The sequence below is a fragment of the Scaptodrosophila lebanonensis genome, unplaced genomic scaffold (genome assembly GCF_003285725.1).
Source record: "Scaptodrosophila lebanonensis strain 11010-0011.00,11010-0021.00 unplaced genomic scaffold, SlebRS2 tig00000061-arrow-pilon, whole genome shotgun sequence".
Classification (NCBI taxonomy): Eukaryota; Metazoa; Arthropoda; class Insecta; order Diptera; family Drosophilidae; genus Scaptodrosophila; species Scaptodrosophila lebanonensis.
In genome coordinates this window covers 3,576,280-3,600,522 of record NW_022060554.1, presented here as the reverse complement: position 1 = coordinate 3,600,522, position 24,243 = coordinate 3,576,280, and the positions used below count along the sequence as shown (strand labels likewise).

At 37.5% G+C, this 24,243-nt stretch overlaps 1 protein-coding gene across 1 annotated transcript in view; it reads left to right on the top strand.

The window, feature by feature from the left end:
• LOC115624964 (CUGBP Elav-like family member 4) overlaps positions 1 to 24,243 on the top strand; it is a 247,570-nt gene that overhangs the window by 57,140 nt on the left and 166,187 nt on the right. The window lies entirely within an intron of this gene.

Below are 24,243 nucleotides of genomic sequence, written 5' to 3'. Positions count from 1 at the left end.
ACTCGTGTCTATGCTGTGCAGCGATGAGCCACGATCAAGAAGTGCTGACAATGCCCATCTCAATTTGCTAGAGTAAGACTTTCGATAGTTGAATCCACCGATACTATAGATATCGATACATCGAAGTTTGAATGCAATTAACAGAATATGTACATACATACACACATACATCTGCTCGCAAAAATGTGAACCAAAGAATAAGAGCGTGCCAATGACTTTTTGTTTTAAAAATTTCATTTATGATTATTTATTACAATTATTATACTCTGTACATGAAATGTACATGAAATGTACAGAAGTATATTAGGTTTGCGGGAGCTGAAAAATGTAACAGGCAGAAGGAGGCGTGGCAGACCTCACAAAGTATATATATTCTTGATCAGCATGACGAGACAAGTCGATTTAGCCCTGTCTGTCTGTCTGTCCGTCCGTCCGTCTCTCCGTCCGTATGATCACCTAGATCTCAGAGACTATAAGAGCTAGAGACACCAAATTTTGCACAAAGATGCCTTATGTGTGTATTCTATATGAGTTTGTTTTATTTTTTTGATTTTCCCCCCCACTTCCCCCCTATGGGGGTTTTCCCATAGCGCCGTTCGTATAATCGCCTATATCTCAGAGACTATAAGAGCTAGGGACCCCAAATGTTAGTCCCAGATGCCTTATGTGAATACGAAGAAAATGTATATGGAATTTCCCTCCCTCCCCCCTCTCCTATGCAAATCGTAACTCCCGTAATTCTTGGAATTTCGAACTAAAATTTTGGAAATACCCCCAGTTGGTTATTATGTGTCCGTATGCCACTAAGATCACTATGATAGACCGATTTAACGAGAAGTTATAGCCGTAAATATATTTGCTGCTGCAGCGCTGCTCAAGCGCTGCCCGCGGCTGTTGTTGACGCTGGTGCTTTGGTTGACTGCACACATGTTTACACAGACACGAATTGATGCGCATAGGCATACATACAATCACACAGATGCAATTGCTATGTAAATATGCAATTATATACCCCTTACGTGAGTTCGAATACCGAGAAAGGTAAAATCGATCAAATTTTTTTAAATTTTCTTATTTTTTTTTTTCTATAATTATTGTAAACATATGTACAGAGTATTTCAAAGTTGGGACACCCGACTTTAGCTTTTTTACTTGTTTTTTTATTAGCAGAGTGTATTTTATTTAAAACTGTCCATCGTGGACAATCATTAAATTGGTTAAGTAAACTTGATAATTTATTATTTCATTCAATTTGACGTTGTAATATCCGCTAGTCCCTGGGGAGGGTTAGAAATATAATTATAACTTGTTAAATAAGTGAATAAATGATTGGAAGTATTAAATTATTTTTTTCGGAGTTTATTTGCTTGCAACATTTCGTGAAATTTCTTCGTCCTATGTATGTCGTTTCATTTATTTGCTTTCTGTATGCACAATTGCTCGATTATTTATATTTATATTCAGGAACTGTTTCACGCTACGGCCTTCTGGCACACATTAATGTTTCATCATTATCAAACTGATATTGTCGCGTAGTCTGTGTAGAGGCGATTCCACACGCTTTACGCGTAATTTGTACTTGTCTAGAACATAATGATGTCACGTAAATTGCATACGTAGTACGTTGGTTATGTTGCGTATTTTTAAATTGGAAGCCTCGAAACGAGCATTGTTAGTCTAGCTTCCCACCCCTCTTGCCGTTGTATTAAAGTAAAATTAATATTACTCATACGCCAAAAAACTGCATGACTGCTTTGAATTCATAAGAAATTTAAGTCCATGCCATTTTCTCAACGCAACACAGATTTATGAATGTTACTAACTGAGCATTCATTTCCTTACCTTTATCCTGCCGTGTGGCAGCTGCCTCATACCTTTTACTCTGTTATTGCCCCAGTACAAGTAAAATGCTTCTTCCACTGCAAGTTACTGGTTGCCGGTTGCCAACAGTATCGTCGTCCACTGTCACACATCAGTAAATCAAGAGCTTCCTGTTTATTAAGCTTCATTCCCGCACTCATATATATCAAGCTTATAAATATTCACTTCCTCTTTACCATCGCTGTCCTCATCACTAGCGCTCGAAAAATTATTGCAAAAGATTAAAAGTAAACTCCATGAAATTTTACATAATCTTTGATAAAAAATTATATAAAATTATCAAATCATCAAATCATTTTTCATCATTAGATGAAAATTTTAAAAACCATAAACCAAACAATAGATAAACATATAGTGCATACAATTACTAACAAACCTACAATTGTGGTAGCTCCGGTTTGTTGTTTATCAGTATAGGCTAGACTTGGAGCGTACAGTTTCTGTTCGCTCGACTGCCTGATTATTATAGACAAAACTCATTAAATTGAAAAGCAATGAACTATGAAACAGCGCGTAGCTGTAACAACAACAGCTAAACGACTCATGCACTAATAAGTATCAAGAAAAAGTTCGTGGGGAAAAACTAATAATAATAACACGCAGCGTCGAGTTCGACTTGGTATTTATTTGGATTTGTTTGCCAACTAGAACCAAACTTTTCTCATTTGCTGAGGATGATAATAATGGGAGTCAGGATGTCGCTGCTTGCACACAACGTCTGAATCGCTGATTCAGTAAATATTTTTCCTATGATTACGCATTCGAATTGTATTGGCAGTTGCTGGCCTAGCACCAATTCGCAGAAAGCGGTCATTTTATTATACCTGCATGGGTTCTACTTGCATACTTAACCTTCCCTTTTATGAAAGTCGATCGGATTCTTACCGTATAAATTAATATCATTGTCCTGAGAGCGCCTACAAATATGGTACAAGAAATAAGAAAGCTCTGGTTAAAACTCGCCTAATATTTCCCTGATGTTTAAAAATCGACAAACTCAACCAAGCATTTAATGTCTTCCATTGCAGTGGTTAAAAAACAGTGACGGTCCGATGAGGATGCTGTTTCGCTTTTTCTCAGATTTCAATGTTATACTTTGAAGTAGCTGTAACAATGAGGCGACCAGATAGCTGCAAAAAACAGTATCAGGCCGCAATACCACGGACAGTTGTGTATCCACACATTTGTTGCACTGTGTGAAAATTAAAAAACTCTCCACTAATCCCAACAACCAAGCAAACACACCCCTCTAGCAGCGCCCTCCACGCAGACAAAGCCAACTACGACAGCAGCGTCTAAAAGTATACATCAACTTTTGCCTTTATTTTCCTCCACCACGTAGCAGTGGTAAATTCTTTAATCAGCTTAAATTCACACGTAGTACAAAAACGACGTACAGCCATTGATTGGGGGCTTTGGCTGCGGCTTCATCTTCGTCGTCGGCTTCCACCCACCTCGCAAAATTCTTTTTATCAAAGGCAGTTCAAAAGCAACGAGCGTATGTGTATTTAGGATTTTATTGTTTTTGACCTTTTTCTTATGCCTTACTTTGGGAAAATCGATTTCTTTTTTGGCATACACAGTTACACACTTCCAGATATTTTCTGCGCAGAAAAAACGGCCATATAAGACGAAAAGAAATGCAGAGCAACAACGGGCCAAAGCAGTAAAGTAGAATGAAAGTGAATCACAACGCACACATACACGTACAGACATAACAAACACAGCAACAAATGCAAAACTGACAGCTCACAAGTTCAATTAAGCGATATTAAGTATTTTTATGTCCAAAAATAGGTAGCATATTTTGTCGGTGTACATAAGGCTCGCTGTCCAAAACTGTCGACAAAATGTGTTTTAAAATTGAGGCCATTGCGTTCGACGCCGACTCCGTCATCTTCATATTCATCGTTGGCAGCGTTATTGTCTTCCCAGGTTTGTTTGTCTTAAATATTTAAGCATACTTTTGAGCTTGTGCGTCGTGAGCTATGTGTGGAGTGGTTCGAGTGTTTCGTCTGTGCATCATTTTTCTTCATGGTCGGGTCGCCGTCTGTTTGTATGTTTGATTTTTACGAGCGAGTAAAGCCTGTCAATTGGCTGAATGCCTCGTAAAAATGTCAGGAGAGCGGTCTGTAGGACTTCTAACGAAACAAAAAAGTAAAAAGAAAGATAGAAAAAACGATTTGTTATGTTTTACACACACCCCAAATGGAAACACACAGTTTGCCTGTGTGCCTGGAGTGTGTTTCGCTTTGAGTTTGTTAGACGTGCCTAATGTCATCATTAGCGTTTCAATTGCCATTTTAGTCATGACATTTCAAACACTCGACATTTGCATAACATTTAAGTCTAGTTGGCTCCATCGGTATTACCGCTTTTGTCGCTCTTTGATGTTCGCTTTAAGAACACACCGCATTCAATTTTAGTTCGCGCTGAGCCGACTTAGTGACGTTAGCGATGTTGGGTGCTTTATTGAATCGAATTGAGTTCACGAATGCCGCGTCGTTTGGGTTTCCGTCCGGCAGCTCCCAATGTGACTTAGCTCTGATTTACTGGAGCAATCAAAGCCATTGTCCTCGCACACCTGGCTGGACACACAAAAAATTTTTGCAGATCTTATCGATGCGGCAATTGTCTGACGCCGGGCTCGACGCTTTTTGGTATCTTCATTTACTTCGTGGCGGACGACGAACCACGTTGTTTGCTTGCCGTTTATCACTGAGGCGCCGACGACGGCGATAAATGACACGCAAGGACGGCAATCAATAGTGTCAACTGAGCAGCACTACACGGGTTGGCAACAACGACGCAGACTACGAGGACTTACCACACTTGACGTATGTGTAATATAAATGTAATTATTTCTCATGGCGGCTTTTGCGACAAACAACTAGCCCAATTTTATTGCATTCTGTTTTCAGTCTTGGTAGTGTACCGTCATTGCTTTGAAAGTTTTGTAATCGTAACATTTTTAATATTATTTAACACATATGAATGTAGATACAGAGTAGTCTGGTGCTCCGACTTTATCCCGCTTTTTCTTAGATTCGTGTCTTTAAATTGATTTCCATATTTTTATAGCCTGTACCCAAAAGGGTGAAAGGCTATACTAGTTTAGTGCGCATGTATGTAACACACAGAAGGAGGCGTGGCAGACCCCACAAAGTATATATATTCTTAATCAGGATGAGAAGACGAGTGGGTATAGCCTTGTCCGTCCGTCCGTCTGTCTGTCCGTCTGTCCGTATGAACGCAAGGATCTCAGAAAGTATAAGAGCTAGAATAACCAAACTTGGTTTCCATATTCTCCTAAGACCGAGAAAGTACGAGTTTGAGTTTTTTTCGATGCACCCCCCACTCCCCCGCAATTCGTGTTTTTTCTTATAACTTTCGTAATTCTCGGAATTTTAAAATCAATTTAGGTACATCCAGTTAGTACTAATGTGTCCGTATGCCAAATTTCATCATGATAGGTCAATTCTGAAGGAAGTTATAGCCATAAGTAAAATCGCTGGTCATACGCTGCCTGCAGCTCTGTCGGCAGCGCTGCCCGCAGCTGTTGTTGTTGTTGCTGCTTTTGTTCAACTTTGTGCTGCATACATACACGCATATAAACACGCATAGGTACGTGATGTAAATGTATGCTGTTAAAACTGAACATAAACATGTATTCTAATTTAATTAAATTAATTAATTAATTCATTCATTTTTTTAATAATTTAATTTTTTTTTATTTTTTTTTTAATTTTTCTTTTTTGTGGAGAGTACAGGCTATTTTACTGTCGGGCTTGCTCGACTGTAGCGTTCTATCTTGTTCTAAATGATTTATAATCATCATTTAAAAATTTATTCAAGCCTAAAGTGGTGATTAATGCTGTTCGGCGCCTACTTTGTAAGAGTCATTATCAATATCTTCAGATTCTGATTTAGGTTCATTATCAGTTAACGTTTAGTTACATTGCATAGTGGTACAAAAGCCAACACAATTATTTTCGTTTTGTTAAGCAAAACGCTGTTATGACAGCGTTTTTATTTTTGTACAGTTTCATGCATAGACATGCATTTGAAAAATTCATTTACAATAGGTTGGCGTTCAACCAAGAGGCTTAAGATAGAATATTTCGAAAAATTGCGTTCGAGTCAAGCATGTGTCCCCCGAAAAGAAGCGATATTTCAACAAAAAGGGACACCAAAACGAATGTTCTGGGAAAAATGACGCCTTGTTCGGATAAAATAGGTGTCCGTTGAGAGATTTTTCACTGTACAGCTATACACTATCTATATCTATACATGATGCTTAAAGTTCTAGAATATTTGACAGGCGGACGGACGGACGGACAGACGGACATGGCTATATCGACTCGGCTTGTCATCCTGATCAAGAATATATATACTTTTTGGGGTCTGCCACGCCTCCTTCAGGGTATAATAACAGCAATATTAAAGAGAGCCAGACACAACAACGGCAGCAATGGCGTCGGAGTCAAGGTTTGCTTTAACTATCTATATATACAAGTATAAACAGTTTTTCCTGACTGACTGATTGGTGATCAACGCTGAAATTTGGATTCAAGTATCCTTTCATAGTGTAGGTGTCCACTAAGAAGGGATTTTGGAAAATTCGAGCTCCAAAGGGGGGAAAACAGGCTTCAACGTTTGTATAAAGAATTAACTTCAAACTAAGTTCGTATACTCTCCGAAAAAATCCAAAAAAAACTGCATAATTGGTTTTTTGACATTTTTCTTGGAGTCTGAAATATGGGAGGTTTTCCTGTTTTCCTGGGGCACAAAAGGAAACCGCGTCAACAGCCCACAACCCAAACGGTAAGAGCTAGAAAGCTGAAATTTGGGGTCAAGTATCATAGTGTGGGTGCGCACTAAGAAAATGAAAATTGAAATGAAAAAAAAAATGCGAGCTACAAAGGAGGGAAAATAAGCTCCAAAGTTTGTTTGAAAAATCATCAGTTTTTCACCGATGTACTTCAACTTTTGTTTTAGTGATCTTTAAGAGAGTGGTCTTGAAGCTTAAATTATTGCGGTTTAATATTTCTGGACTTTTTTTCAAATGAAAAGCTTGTGTTATAAATGTTGTCCGATCGATTTCAAATTTGGTATCCGTAGTCAACATAACTATATCTACAAATTGGCATTCAATGATTTTCGAAATATAGAAATATGTTTTTTACTTCCCATATGCAGAAACAATAAATAACAAAGAACGCAAAATATCAAATAGTTGGGGACATCACGTAAACACACTTACCCAGTCACATACTCACAGACACAAATAGAGATGGGCAGAGTGCTTTTTATTGCTCGTGGCACATCGATGCATTGCGTGGACACGAGTGTCGTGTTTCATATTTCGCGTTTCCAATTTTGTGTTCGTGTTGACTCAATAACGCACGAAAAGACAGGGACGGGAAAATTCGATGGAAACAAAAACAACACGACCAAAATATAATTTAAAGTTAGGAAATACTCTAAAATTTATTCCAGTTTTTTGGACAAAGTCTACCTTAAAACGTTGTGTTATATTCATATATGTATTTTATTGTTAAAAAGCAAGGGATTTGGTGCGCATATCAAAAAAATAACAATGTTAATGTTAGCCACATTTTCATAAAATAAATTGATATTTTACGACAAAGTAATATTATGTACATATATCGGTCCTTAAAATTGGACTACCATATACACATGCGTACAATCATAAATTAAATATGGCAATTGCAATTTTCTCTAACTCCCGTAACTCTTGGAATTTCGAACTAAAATTTTGCAAATACCCAGTCGACCAGTTAGTAATTATGTATCCGTATGCCAAGTTTCATTATGATAGACCGATTTATCAAAAAGTTATAGCCATAAATATATTTGCTGCTGCAGCGCTTCTCAAGCGCTGCCTGCAGCTTTTGTTGATGCTGGTGCTTTGGTTGACTGCTAACATGTTTACTCAGACACGAATGTACGAGCATATACATACATACACTCACATAGATGCAATTGCTTTGTATATACACCCTTTACGTGAGTTCGAATACCAAAAGAGGTAAAATCGATCCAAATTTTTATACCCTGTACCCGTAGGGTAAAAAGGGTATATTAGGTTTGTGCAAAGTATGTAACATACAGAAGGAAGCATCTCCGACCCCATAAAGTATATATATTCTTGATCAGCATGACGAGAGAAATCGATCTAGACATGTCCGTCCGTCTGTCCGTCCGTCTGTCCGTCCGTCTGTCCGTCCGTCTGGATGAACGCAAGGATCTCAGAAACTATAAAAGCTGGAATAACCAAAGTTGGCATCCAGATTCTCCTAGGTCCGAGTAAGGACGAGTTTATTTTATTTTTTTTAATTTCCCCCCCCCCCCCCCCCCCCCCCCCCCTTCCCCCGCTACAGAATTTCGTCAATAGCGTCCACATTTCAAATGCTACCTAAACCAAACTTTGCACACATAATTTATATATAATTGTCTATTGTTGATCAAAAAAAAAAAAAAAAAATTTTTTTCAATTCGGTAAATTCTAAGAAAAGTTATTAGCAAAACAAATTCTCGCCAGTACAACCCCCCCAAACTGCAGCAACAAGTTCGCTCTTCTTCTTCCTCTTTTTGCTGCTGCTATGGGCGCATATAACTCAGTGACGCAAGTTTACCTGGGTACAGGGTATTACACTGTCGGGCTTGCTCGACTGTAGCGTTCTCTCTTGTTTTAATTTCTATAATTATTCTAAACATATGTACAGAGTCTTTCAAAGTCGGGACACCCGACTTTAACTTTTTACTTGTTTAAGATAGACTTTGTGCAAAAAACTGGAATAAATATTAGAGTATTCCCTAACTTTAAATTATATTTTGGTCGTGTCGTTGTCGCAAGGATATCAGAAACTATAAAAGCTGGAATAACCAAAGTTGGTATCCGGATTCTCCTAGGTCCGAGAAAGGACGGGTTTATTTTATTTTTCTCAGTTTTCCCACCCTTCCCCCGCTACAGAATTTCGTCAATACCGTCCACATTTTAAAAGCTACCTGAACCAAACTTTGCACACATAATTTCTATATAATTATCTACTTTTGTTTAAAATTTCATCTAAATCGGTAAATCGAAAAATGCAAAATTAAGAGCCAGTGAGAGAGACATCCTTGGGCCGTTCTGGAAAATTAATGCACGTAGCAACAAAGGTTACCAAGAAAGGAATGCTGAGTAGGTACTAGCTATGGCGTGTATCTGAAATTGAAAGACGCTGGGCCATTTTCCATTGCAATGAACACTCTGGTGTTGGGTCCAACAATTTCCTTGATCTGGAATTACAGTAAATTACTAAACTAGTACTTACTAGTATACAAGATATAGAGATAAATTCTATGTTGACTTACACAAAAAGTGGTTAACATACAGACTGTAAAAGTAATGAGGTGCGAATAATGTATACCAGGTTTTTGGTGGGGGGTGAACTGTTTGGCTTACGTATTTTATAATGCTTCTGTGCTTTTTGTTTTTGCATTTTTAATGCGCTTTGCCTATTTCTATCATTATTTTTATGGTTTTCAGTGGCGGGTGCCGAAAATAGCACAGATCATTAGGCAGCCGACAAACTTATACCAAAAATTGTGCCTCATCCCCATTAATTGTAAAAACACTTTCTCACACTCCCTTGCAGAGTTTCGTTGGTCCACGTTCTATTGCCATAGATCAATTGCGTCGCCCTAGGGTCGACTCAAAGTCATGTACATGGTTTTAAGCTACTGTCAGTATTCCGCCTACTGCATTTAAAGTAGCTTCGTTTTTTCGTTTTCTTACAATCAATATTTAAAATATTCGAGTCTGGGGTCGTGTGCATGTACACATGCAAAGGGCTGCCGGCCGAGCTACCAAACAGTGCGTGCATTTCAATTTAGTTTCGGATCCATTGCTAACGTTTCATAAAAGAAGCAAGTGGAAAAGCTAAAGTCGGGTTTTCCGACCTTACACTACTCTGTACATGTGTGTGGAATAATTATAGTATTTAAAAAAGTTAAGAAAATTTACGTACTATACACCCTTTACGTGATTTTAAATACCAAATATTTGAATTCGCGTATACAATAATATAGGAATTGTGTCTATGTGAGAGTATGCGTGCCTGTGTGCGTCTCGTGTTCCTGTACAAAGGAGCAACAGAAACAACAGCTGTGGGCATATATGGTTATAACTTCCTGTTGAATCGGCTTATCATAACGCTGAAACTGCATACAGACTCATAATCACTGACTGGATGTATTTGCCAAATTTGAGAAGCTACTTTGAAATACTGTACATACATATGTGTAGAATAATTATGCGTATTTGTGTGTGAATTCAAATACGTGATTTCGAAATCAAAAAAATAATAATACAAACTTGCACAGCATACATACATAGACATCTTTGGTAAATTTGGTGCCTTTAGCTTATAGTCTCTGAGAACCAGGTGTTCAGACGGACAGACAGTCAGACGCAGATCGACTCGCCTTGTCATGCTTATCAAGAATATATACACTGCCACATCTCCTTCTGCCTCTTACAGTTTTCAGCTCGCGCAAGCCTTATATGCACATTTCATGTACAGAGTATAAACCTAAAACAAGAAAGGAATGCTAAAGGCGAGCGGGCTCAACTCTTAAGCACCCTGTACCCACTCCCGCAAAAACGAAAAAAAACATACAGTTTTAACAGTATACATTTACATATATACAATTTATCACGTATATGCGTATTTATTTGAGTGTATGTGTGCAGTACAGTAATAAATGAAAGCAGCAACAACAACAGCTGGGAGCAAAGATTTGATTTATATATAACTTTCTTCATATTTCACTTATTATGATGAAACTTGGCATACGAGCACATAATCACTACCTTGATGTAAATATGGTGTATGAGGAAAACAAACAAACTTGATCACCCTATGTCTAGCTGTTGTATTTATTGAAGTCCTTGCGCTCATACAGACAATGGTCGGATGGATGGCCATAGCTATGTACATACAATGTATCGACTCGTTTTCTCATTCTGATCAATAAAATATATACTCTTAAGGGTGTACCACGCCTCCTTCTGTGCGTTACATACATTCTCACAAAACTAGTATACCCTTTTACCCTTTGGGTACAGGGTATAATAACATGAAGCCTTATGTATACTCGCATAGTATATGCATGTGAATGAACGTTTTGTACCAAACAAACGCGTGCTGGTCCACAGTACAACTATGCATCCATCTACCTAAATATAACAAGTCATGCAGCAATCCATCCATCCAACCTTTTATGGAATGCAGCAGAATATACCGTTGTGGACTGACCCACACACTTTCGTATGCCTGGGCCATACACATCCATGTCCTCCTTCCTGACTATGCGCATGCATTTTCGTTCACGAACACTATTTGTTGTAAATGTTGTTGTTTTTGCTGTTGTCTTCGCACATCCATTCATGCTCAGGCTGACAACAAAAATAACGCCAACAACAGTACCCACAACTACCAACAATGATGCCTGCTCCATCCAAACATAGCCTTGCTTGTTTGTTTTGAATCCTTTTTCACTTTACGCTCTTCCTTCCCCCAGCAGCTGACCCGACTAAACAAACTAATATGCTATGCTTAAAGCGTACATATTGGACTTATAGTTGTTGCTGCTGCTTTTCTTGCTTGTTGTTATTTTTGATGTTGTTTGTTTGCAATGTTCAGCAGGCAAGCCAACGAACCTGTCAACAAAATGCCTCCCGTCTAATGCCCTCCGCTTACCCTCCACGAATGTATCCGCTGTCGCTGCTATAATATTTCGTGCTTGCGTCTCCGACCAAAATACATCAACAGCTTCGAACAAAGCATTGTATCCTGACCATTCTGAAGGAGTTGCTTAGCTTCCACAGCGGGGGACGTAAGGAACTTCTCAAATACACATTATCTGCGTATTCATCAGGCATCTTGGAATAAAATATGGTTTCAGTTTTTAAAATTATTTTAATTTTTTTGTCGATCCTTTATCAAACAATTAATTTTGTTTATAATCTAAAGAAAAATTTCAACATTCCAACTCAGTTCCATTTTGTAGTAAGCAAAGTAGAATACTTATAAGCAACATATACATATTAGCCATAAGCAACATCTTAATCATAAGCAACATGTATAAGCAAAAGTGTATAACAAAGTCAGTCGATTTATGAAACGAAAAAGGTGCGCATGTGTCTTGCTGGCTAAAATGTTAAGGCTAAATAGTACGCCATAATAATGAATGTGTTGTCGGCTTCATATAGCGAAAATATTTGTGCCCCAATTTTTCTAAGATTAAACCGCTTTTGCTTTTTCAGTGTCTAATACTTACATTCGTCTTTATATTCTGTACGAGCCCTAACAACTACTAATTGGTAGTCTACGTTTTTTTCGATAGTGCCACTTTCAATGACTGATTAGTTTGTAAACAAACATATTTATACTTTTTAAAAAGGTCATTGAATTACCTTCAATTTCATACCAAAACATGCACACGTTTCACATAATAATAATTCAAAAAATCAATTTAAATAAATCAAGTTTTATAATACCCGAACTATTTTTATACCCAGTACCCAAAGGGTAAAAGGGTATATTAGTTTTGTGCGAGTGTACATGGAACACACAGAAGAAGGCGTGGCAGACCCCACAAAGTATATATAGTCGAGTCGATATAGCCATGTCCGTCTTTCTGTCTCTATGAACGCAAGAATCTCAGAAAGTATAAGAGCTAGAATAACAAAACTTGGTATCCAGATTCTCCTGAGCCCGAGAAAGGACGAGTTTGTTCATTTTTTTATGCACCATTCCATTTCACCCCTATTCGTGATTTTCTTTAGTTCTTGGAATTTTCAACTAAAATTTGGTACTCACATCCAGTTAGTGATTATATCCCAAGTTATATTATGATAGGTTGATTAGAAAGAAAGTTATATAACCAGGCCCAAGCTGTATCCGCAGCTGTATTTGTTGTTGCTTTGACGTAATTATGTAATGCACACATACATATGTATGTACAAGTACACAAACACGAATAGACACGATTCTGCTGTAAATGTAAGTATATGTTTGCATAAATGGAAGATTTTATATTAAATTAAATTAATTAAAATAAATTAAATAAAATTAAATTTTTTAAATATTTAAATTAAATTAAATTAACTTTTTTAAATAATTTTTTTTTGTGGTGTTGTATAGGGTATTTAAGAGTTGAGCCTGCTCGACTTTAGCATTCCTTTCTTGTTGACCATTATTAATTGGTACGGCAATATTATTTTTATACTCTGTACATAAAATATACAAGAGTATATTAGGTTTGCGGGAGCTGAAAATGTAACAGGCAGAAGGAGGCGTGGCAGACCCCACAAAGTATATATATTCTTGATCAGCATGACGAGACGAGTCGATCTAGCCCTGTCCGTCCGTCTGTCCGTCTGGATGAACGCAAGGATCTAAGAAACTATAAAAACTAGAATAACCAAAGTTGGCATCCAGATTCTCCTAGGTCCGAGAAAGGACGAATTTATTTATTTTTTTTAATATTCCCCCCCTTCCCCCGCTACAGAATTTTGTCAATAGCGTCAATTTCAAATGCGACTTTAACCAAACTTTGCACACATCATTTATATATAATTATCTACTGTTGTTTAACATTTTATTCAATTCTGTCAATTTTAACAAAAGTTATTAGCGAAGCAAATTCTCGGCAGTACAGAGAATTAGAGACTATAAGAACTAGGGACACCAAATTCCGCACAAAGATGCCTTATGTGTGTACGCTGTGCAAGTTTGTTATATTTTTTTAATTTTTTAATTAATTGGAATTTCTCTTCCTCCCCCCTCTTCCATGCAATTAGTGATTATCCATAACTCCCGTAATTTTTGGAATTTTGAACTCTAATTTGGCAAGTACCTCCAGTTAGTGATTGTGTGTCCGTTTGCCTAGTTTCACTACGATAGACCAATTCAACAGGAAGTTAATGCCATAAATATAATTGCTGGCCGCAGCTGTTATTGATTTTGGAGCTTTGGTTGACTGCAATCATGCTCACACAGACACGATTAGACATGCATACGCAATTTCTATGTAAATGTGCAATTATACACCGTTTACGTGAGTTCAAATACCAAGAGAGGTAAAATCGAACAAACTTTTTTTTTTAATTTTCTTATTATTCTAAACATATATACAGAGTATTTCAAAGTCGGGACACCCGACTTTATCTTCTCTACTTGTTTTTGATAAGTGATAAGTGTGCATGCGTACTTACTATATACCGATATTTTCGCCCTTATTAAAAATTGTAAGCCCTTAGTTTGGATTAGAAAGGCACGATTTATGGAGGAGAGCTGAATAATGAACACAAATAGTAAGCTATATGTTCTGCTTACAACTTCAGCTATAACTTGCAATTCGTGCTACGCAATTATGATTTTTTCTTTTTACTGTGGCGTAATGTTTTTAGCCAAAAGAGTTGCTTGGCTTCTTGCCTGGCACAGAAACAATGCCAGGCGAGCACTTCAGTCGTTGACTCAGAGTAAATGTAATGTAATATAAAAAGTAAAAAGCGCAAAGCATTAAGGGAAATGCTCACTTTCAAGTTGTTTGTCTGTGCAGTGTTTTGTGCACAATTGTCGACGGCTGTCCTTCTGTCCTCCGTCAGTTGACTGTGGGTCTATATGTCTCTCTGCTTGTCGGTCTGGTCTATCTTGTTTGCCTCAAGTTGCACATTTTCTTGTTGCACTGTTTGACGTAATTATAATTGAAGTGAAGTCATGACGAGCTTTCCTATTCTTCTTAACGTGTCTCTCCATCTCTCTCGCTCATCCTGTTGGTCTGACTTTTTTGCCTTTGCCTTAATGAGCATGTTAACAGGCAGACAATGGCACTCAATGCGAGTGTGGTCGTTCGTTCGGTGGTCCTTGTCTGCTTTGTATCAATGTATGTGTCTGTGTTCGTGATTATAAGCTTCGTCATAATGCCTTGCAGCAATAATTTTATTACCATGAGCGTTGCGCTACTTTGAATGCCATTTGAAAGTCAAAACGATGTCTCACACAGCACGACAAATTTCAATTAAAAAGTCTCACATATTTAAGCCAGCTTTAAGTTTATTCTGAGGCCACCCAACTCCCAATTATTGACCCTTGATAAGACCACATTTATATGATGTTGTCCCCAAAGCAGCACTTTTAATTTTAATGTTGTGCCACCTATGAACTATGATTGAATTCTTGCCTAGAACGCGATGGGAAAATTCTTCGTTTAAATTTTCTTCTTTAAATTTGATTGATAATGAAATTCTTAAAAATATATTACCCCATCTGACAGACTAAAGAAACTCAATTCGTTAAACTATTTTTCAGGAAGATATCCGGCTGCTAACCTTACATCTTATACATTCTATCTCGAGTTTAGTGTCTCGTTTTGTAATTCCTTCCAAAATAGGAGATTTCTAATGCTTCTGCATAAGTGATCGTACTGATAGCATTTTAATCGAATACCTGTTTATTTTTGTTATTTTTTTAGAATTTTGCCCCCCCTTTCCCCGCTACAGAATTTTGTCAATACTGTCCACATTTCATTATGATTATATTGATAGAAAGAAAGAAATTTATAGCCATATAACCAGGTTCAATGCACGCATACATACATATGTACAAGTACACAAACACTCATAGATTCTGATGTAAATGTATGTATGCATATGGAATATTTTATATTCAATTTAGTTAATTAATTTAATTAATTTAATTTAATTTAATTAATTTAATTAATTTAATTAATTTAATTAATTTAATTAATTCAATTGAATTGAATTAAATTAAATTAGATTAAATTACATACATTAATTTAATTAATTAAATTAATTCAATTGAATTAAATTAATTAAATTAATTAAATTAATTAAATTAATTAAATTAATTAAATTAATTAAATTAATTAAATTAATTAAATTAATTAAATTAATTAAATTAATTAAATTAATTAAATATATTAAATTAATTAAATTAATTAAATTAAATTAATTAATAAAATTAATTTAATTTCACTTTTTGTGCGGTGGTACAGGGTATTTAAGAGTTGACCCTACTCGACTTTAGCATTCCTTTCTTGTTATTGGCGTGGCAGGGTGACAAGCCGAGTCGAGCCATGTCCGTCCGCCCGTCTGTCCGTCCGTCTGTATGAGCGCAAGGATCTCAGAAGGTACTAGAGCTAGAATAACCAAACTCGGTATCCAGATTCCCATAAGCCCTAGGCAGGTCAAGTTTATTATAGCCTGTACCCAAAGGGTGAAAGGCTATACTAGTTTTGTGCGCATGTATGTAACACACAGAAGGAGGCGTGGCAGACCCCACAAAGTATATATATTCTTGATCAGGATGAGAAGACGAGTCGATATAGCCATGTCCGTCTGTCCGTCTGTCCGTCTGACCGTCTGTCCGTCTGTCCGTCTGTCTGTATGAGCGCAAGGATCTCAGTAAGTACAAGAGCTAGGGTAACCAAAATTGGTATCAAGGTTCCTATAAGCCCTAGGCAGAACGAGTTTGTTCATTTTTTCTGATACACCCCCCCCACTCCCCCGCAATTCGTATTTTTTCTTATAACTTCCGTAATTCTCGGAATTTTGAAATCAATTTTGGTAGGTACATCCAGTCAGTACTAATGTGTCCGTGTGCCAAATTTCATCATGATAGGTCAATTCTGAAGAAAGGTAAAATCGCTGCTCATGCGCTGCCTCTGTCGGCAGCGCTGCCCGCAGCTGTTGTTGTTGTTGCTGCTTTGGTTTAACTTTGTGCTGCCTACATACACGCATATAAACACGCATAGGTACGTGATGTAAATGTATGCTGTTTAAACTGAACATAAACATGTATTCTAATTTAATTTAATTAATTATTTTAATTAATTAATTCATTCATTTTTTTTAATAATTTAATTTTTTTTAAATTTTTTTTTTTTTAATTTTTCCTTTTTGTGGAGAGTACAGGCTATTTTACTGTCGGGCTTGCTCGACTGTAGCGTTCTATCTTGTTTTTTATTCTGATACACCCTCCCTCCCCCCCACTCCCCCGCAATTCGTGCTTTTTTCATAACTCCCGTAGTTCTTCGAATTTCGAAATAAAATTAGGTAGCTAGATCCCGTTAGTGATATTGTGTCTGTATACCAAGTTACCATGATAGGTCAATTCTGAAGAAAGTTATAGCCATAAATAAATTCACTGCCATGCTCTGCTTGTACCGCTGCCGGCAGCGCTGCCCGCAGCTGTTGTTGTTGTTGCTGCTTGGGTTCAACTTATTGCTGCATACATACACGCATATAAACACGCATAGGTACGTGATGTAAATGTATGCTGTGAGAACTGAACATAAACATGTAGTCTAATTTAATTAAATTAATTAATTAATTCATTCATTTTTATAGCCTGTACCCAAAGGGTGAAAGGGTATACTAGTTTTGTGCGAATGTATGTAACAGGCAGAAGGAGGCGTGGCAGACCCCACAAAGTATATATATTCTTGATCAGGATGAGAAGACGAGTCGATATAGCCATGTCTGTCTGTCTGTATGAGCGCAAGGATCTCAGTAAGTACAAGAGCTAGGATAACCAAAATTGGTATCAAGGTTCCTATAAGCCCTAGGCAGAACGAGTTTGTTTATTTTTTCTGATACACCCCCCCCACTCCCCCGCAATTCGTATTTTTTCTTATAATTTCCGTAATTCTCGGAATTATAAATCAATTTTGGTATGTACATCCAGTTAGACTAATGTCATAGATAGGTCAATTCTGAAGAAAGTTATAGCCATAAGTAAAATCGCTGCTCATGCGCTGCCTCTGTCGGCAGCGCTGCCCGCAGCTGTTGTTGTTGTTGCTGCTTTGGTTCAACTTTGTGCTGCATACATACACGCATATAAACACCCATAGGTACGTGATGTAAATGTATGCTGTTTAAACTGAACATAAACATGTATTCTAATTTAATTTAATTAATTATTTTAATTAATTAATTCATTCATTTTTTTTAATAATTTAATTTTATTTAAATTTTTTTTTTTTTAATTTTTCCTTTTTGTGGAGAGTACAGGCTATTTTACTGTCGGGCTTGCTCGACTGTAGCGTTCCATCTTGTTTTTAATAATTTAATATTTAAAAAAAAATTTTTTTTAATTTTCCTATTTTACTGTCGACTAGCTCGACTGTAGCGTTCTATCTTGCTTTTAATAATTTCTTTTTTTAAATTTTCCTTTTTTGTGGAGAGTACAGGCTATTTTACTGTCGGGCTTGCTCGACTGTAGCGTTCTCTCTTGTATTTACTTTGTGTGTTACATAGAGTCCATTCCCACTAGACTAGTGTATCGTTAACCCCTTTGGAATTAATCTCGGGCACAGATACTTTCCTTAGAAAACTTCCAGTGCCGCTGTACTTATGCATGAAACCATCATCAGTTTAAATACTTTCGACATTTTAGGTATTCCTTAACTTAAGCAAACGACAATTCAGAAAGGGCTTTGAGTTTGTACAAAGTTTTAACTACAATGCGCCTGCCGCCCCTTGATTAATGTGTTATTGCAGTTTTCATTTTCTGAGAACGAAGAAATGATCAGAGACGGAACAGTGTAAAAACCAAGCATTGAACGCGAAATACTCGCCAAGCACTCCGTGCAGGCTTTCGCTGCCTGAACTTAAATGAGTGTTTGTGTCGGTGCCAGTCTAATCCCTTACCCGACCTCTCAATGCTCGTCATTTGTGGACTGAGTTCTGCCTGCGCTCACAGTAATTTATTTTTGGCGCATTTTCTTTATTGTTGGCCCGTCCGACAGCAGGCGAAACTTATTAATTTAGACTTTTTGTTCGCGGGCTTGTGTCTGGGTTGTTGCTGATGCCCTTGCCCTTTTGCACTCACAGCAAAATTGAACTGGAGTGTGGATATGGCTGCTTGTCGTTGGTTTTGCCAACAGCATTTATGCAAATTAGTTTTGATTGTCTGCTAGCTTAGTCTACTGTGGGGAGAAGAAATTGAATGTAAGTTTGTGCACTGTTGCATAGTTTCAGTCGTTGATTTTAAGTACAACATAACAATCGCCAGTGCGGCCAACGTCCATTCTACACTTCTCTACTCCACCATTGTTTTATTGCAATGTGTTATGACATTATATATTCCCATAACCAGCACGAAACGCACCGTCGCTTTATTTAATTGCACGTACATTATTTTTTGTTAAATTAATATAAAACAAGAGAGAACGCTACAGTCGAGCAAGCCCAATAGTGAATTACCCTGTACCCAGACAAACTTCCGTCACTTAGTTATATGCACCCATAGCAGAAGCAAAACCAGGAAGAAGATGAGCAAACTTGTTGCTGCAGTTTGGTGGGGTTGTACTGGAGAGAATTTGTGTCTCTGTGATAACTTTTCTTAGAATTAACCGAATTGGATAAAATTTGAAACAAAGGTAGGGTTGGTTAGGGTAGCTTTTGAAATGTGGACGGTATTGACGAAATTCTTTAGCGGGGGAAGGGTGGGAAAACTGAGAACAATAAAATAAACTCGTCCTTTCTCGGACCTAGGAGAATCTGGATACCAACTTTGGTTATTCTAGCTTTTATAGGTTCTGAGATCCTTGCGTTCATGCAGGCGGACGGACGGACGGACATGTCTAGATCGATTTCTCTCGTCATGCTGATTTTATTGATTTTCCCCCCATTTCCCCGTATGGGTGTTTTCCCGATTTTCCATTCGTATAATCGCCTATATCTCGGAGACTATAAGACCTACGGACACCATATTTTAGTTCCACATGCCTTATGGAAATTCGCAGACAATGTGTATTTTGGAATTTCCCTCCCTCCCCCCTCTCCCATGCAAATCGCGATTTTCTCTAACTCCCGTAATTCTTTGAAAATTTTGCAAATACCCCCAGTTAGTGATTATGTGTTTTATCATAATAGACCGATTTAACAAGAAGTTATAGCCATAAATATATTTGCTGCTCCAGCGCTGCCCGCGGCTGTTGTTGATGCTGGTGTTTTTGTTGATTGCGAACATGCTTACACAGACACGAATATACGAGCATAAATATACATACACTCACATAGACGCAATTGCTTTGTATATGTGCAATTATACACCCTTTATGTGAGTACGAATACCAAAAGAGGTAAAATCGATCAAAAAATTTATTTTTAATTCTCTTACTTTTTATACCCTGTACCCAAAGGGTATATTAGTTTTGTGCGAGTGCACATGGAACACACAGAAGGAGGCTTGGTAGACCCCACAAAGTATATATATTCTTGATCAGCATGACAAGCCGAGTCGATATAGCCATGTCCGTCTGTCTGTCTCTCTGTATGAACGCAAGGATCTCCGAAAGTATAAGAGCTAGAATAACCAAACTTGGTATACAGATTCTCCTGAGCCCGAGAAAAGACGAGTTTGTTCTGAGTGCCCATGGAACACACAGAAGGAGGCTTGGTAGACCCCACAAAGTATATATATTCTTGATCAGTATGACAAGCCGAGTCGATATAGCCATGTCCGTCTGTCTGTCTCTCTGTATGAACGCAAGGATCTCCGAAAGTATAAGAGCTAGAATAACCAAACTTGGTATACAGATTCTCCTGTGCCCGAGAAAGGACGAGTTTGTTCTGATCCACCCCCCCCCCACTCCCACCCCCCACTATTAACGATTTTCTATAACTCCCGTAATTCTTGGAATTTTAAAATTTGGTAGTCACATTAGGTTAGTGATTATATATCTGTATACCAAGTTTCATTATGATAGAATGATCGGAAAAAAAGTTATAGCCATATAACCAGGCCCAATGCACACATACATACATATGTAGAAGTACACAAACACGCATAAGGCACGATTCTGATGTAAATGTATGTATGCATGTATAGAATATTTTATATTTAATTTAGTTAATTAATTAAATTAATTTAGTTAATTAATTAATTAATTTAATTACTTTTTTGTGGGGTAGTACAGGGTATTTAAGACTTGAGCCTGCTCGACTTTAGCATTCCTTTCTTGTTTTAATTTCTATAATTTTTCTAAACATATGTACAGAGTATTTCAAAGTCGGGACACCCGACTTTAGCTTTGTTACTTGTATTTTAATAAGATTAAAAGATATATAAATGCTACGTACCACAAAATCTAAACCCAATCCCCATACAAATGTATTCCTACTTTTTTCTTTAACACTGTAAAATGTACATACAAAGTTAGCTGAAGGCCCTAGTAGCCATTGCTAACATAATTCCCTTCTGTTAGTATTAAGATTTTAATCTTAAGTTAGCATTATATAAATAAATAAAATAAATGCTACGTTTAGGTGAAGAACTTTTAAAGTGGGCTTTTGAATCGCAATGCAATTAATGCAAAAGAACAAATGCATCTCGGGTAAAATGTGCAAAATTTAACGTGCAGAAGCGCCCGCCACCTGCAAAATTTTAACACTAATTGAATATTTAAAACTGCCAAGCCGCAATTTCAAATTTATTCCGAAGCACAAAAGCACAGTCACACATTCATTCCGATCCAGTATATACTACTATACCAATATGTATAGTCAACACCACTAGCTGGGCGGCCGGGTATTACCTTTTTGCGTTATGCGGCGTATAAAATGTCACTTAATTGCAATTTAGTAAATTGTTTTCCATGTTGTATAACAACAGCGGCAACAAGCCGCGTCGCGCCACATCGGTCAGCTGCATGCAACCAGGCGGCATGCCGAGCCAGCCAATTGCCACTCTTCAGCTGCCACTTGTGCATGCAGTGAAGTGTGGGGGCATTGGTGCGAGTGGCGGATGTGGCGGGGCAACAGACACACGTAGACATTCACATGCGTATTATAACCATAAATTTTGCGGTGATTTATCTTAATTTAAATGTTGCAACAATGCATGCAGCCTCTGAAGCTGGTGCTACTGCTTTTATTTAAATATAACAAAGCCGCAAAAAGAATTCAGGGAGTTTTTCATACATACATGTATTTACGAAGCAGTGAATGCTCGTATGTACATACATATACTCGTACACATACATCATATATATGTATCATATTCCATGGAGGTGTGTAGTAGGGGGGTTCACTTTTGTTGCATTCTGAGCACGCTGTGCGCGAAAAATCAATTAAAAATTCAACAAATAATTAACAAATGCGCAGGAGCAAGCCAAACAACCGGCAAGAAGGGTTTAATAATAGGTACAGTAAATTCGCGTCTGGGGAGTGTTTAACTTACTTTCTTCATGTGCATGTGTGTGGTGTAATTTAGCAGCTCATGTGAGTACGGGTGTGTGTGTGTAAAGTGCAAAACAAATTAAATTAAATTTTGTTAGGACCAGAAGTACCAACTACAATATGGGAGAGTGGAGGGCCCGTTTTCCAAGGTGCAATTTTGATGGATTGCCATGGCAAGCTAGCTGCCCTTGCGGAGACGATGCGTCTACAACCTCGCCATACACAGTCAGCCTTGCAGACGCCAAAAATTTCGATGGCTATGCCTGCCGCTGTTTCTGTATACGCATATACATAAGTACCATGGCTCCGTAATTTTACGTCTGTGTGTGACGTGTTTGTGTGCCCTGAAATTTACATACTCGTGCATGGGTGGGAAAGTTCTGTAATGTTCACTCCAAGATAACGTAGCTGCACTTAAAGTTCGCTTGCTTCTAGCACTATACTAAATTAAAACAAGTAAAAAAGCTAAAGTCGGGTGTCCCGACTTTGAAATACTCTGTACATATGTTTACAATAATTATAGAAATTAAAAAATTAAGAGAATTTAAAAAAAAAACAAGTAAAAAAGCTAAAGTCGGGTGTCCCGACTTTGAAATACTCTGTACATATGTTTACAATAATTATAGAAAATAAAAAAAATTATACAAAAAAAAAAAAAAAAATTTGATCGATTTTACCTCTCTCGGTATTCGAACTCACGTAAAGGGTTTATAATTGCACATTTACATAGCAATTGCGTCTGTGTGAGTGTATGTATGCCTATGCGCATCTATTCGTGTCTGTGTAAGCATTTTCGCAGTCAACCAAACAGCAACATCAACAACAGCCGCGGGCAGCGTTTGAGCAGCGCTGCAGCAACAAATATATTTATGACTATAACTTCTCGTTAAATCGGTCTATCATAGTGAAACTTGGCATACGGACACATAATTACTAACTGGGGGTATTTGCAAAATTTAAGTTTGAAATTCCAAGAATTACGGGAGTTAGAGTAAATCGCATTTGCGGTGGAGAGGGGGGAAGGAGGGAAATTCCAAAATATACATTTTCTGCGTATTCACATAAGGCATTTGATGTTCCTAGGTCTTATAGTCTCCGAGATATAGGCGATTATACGAATGGAAAATCGGGAAAACCCCCATAGGGAGGAAGTGGGAGGGAAAATCAAAAAAATAAAACAAACTCGTATAGAATACACACATAAGGGATCTTTGTGCAAAATTTGGTGTCTCTATCTCTTATAGTCTCTGAGATCCAGGTGTTCATACGGACGGACAGACAGACAGACAGGGCTAGATCGACTCGTGTCGTCTTACTGATCAAGAATATATATACTTTGTGGGGTCTGCCACGCCTCCTTCTGCCTGTTACATTTTTCAGTTCGCGCAAACCTAATATACTCTTGTACATTTTATGTACAGAGTATAATGATACATTTTGTTGTCAATCGTTCCCATATTGCAGCCTTATTATACTTGTATAGTGTACCGATGATTACTTCTAATTATGGTGGAGCAATATAAAAACCAATAATTGGTTTGGTTGGTATAACGTCATTTAAAATAAGTGGAAAAGTTAAGATCGGGTGCCCCGACTTTGAGATAATCTCTACCTATGTATGTGTAAAATAAATATATAAAATGATTAAGAAATAAACAAAATAAACCAAAATTTATGATCGATTCTTCGTTGTTCGACCTCATTCACATGGGGCCGCAAATGCTCGTGTTTATACCCTGTACCCAAAGGGTAAAAGGGTATACTAGTTTAGTGAGAATGTATGTATCACACAGAAGGAGGCGTGGCAGACCCCATAAGTCGATATAGCCATGTACGTCTATCAGTCCGCCTGGACGACCGTAAGGATCTCAGGAAGTATAAGAGCTAGAATAACCAAACTTGGTATCCAGGTTCCTCTAAGTCCTAGGTAGGTCAAGTTTATTTTTTTATTCTGATACACTCCCCACTCCCCCGCAATTCGTGTTTTTCCCATAACTCCCGTAATTCTTGGAGTTTCAAAAAATTTGGTAACTATATTCCGTTAGTGATTATGTGAAAAGAAAGTTATAGCCATAAATAAA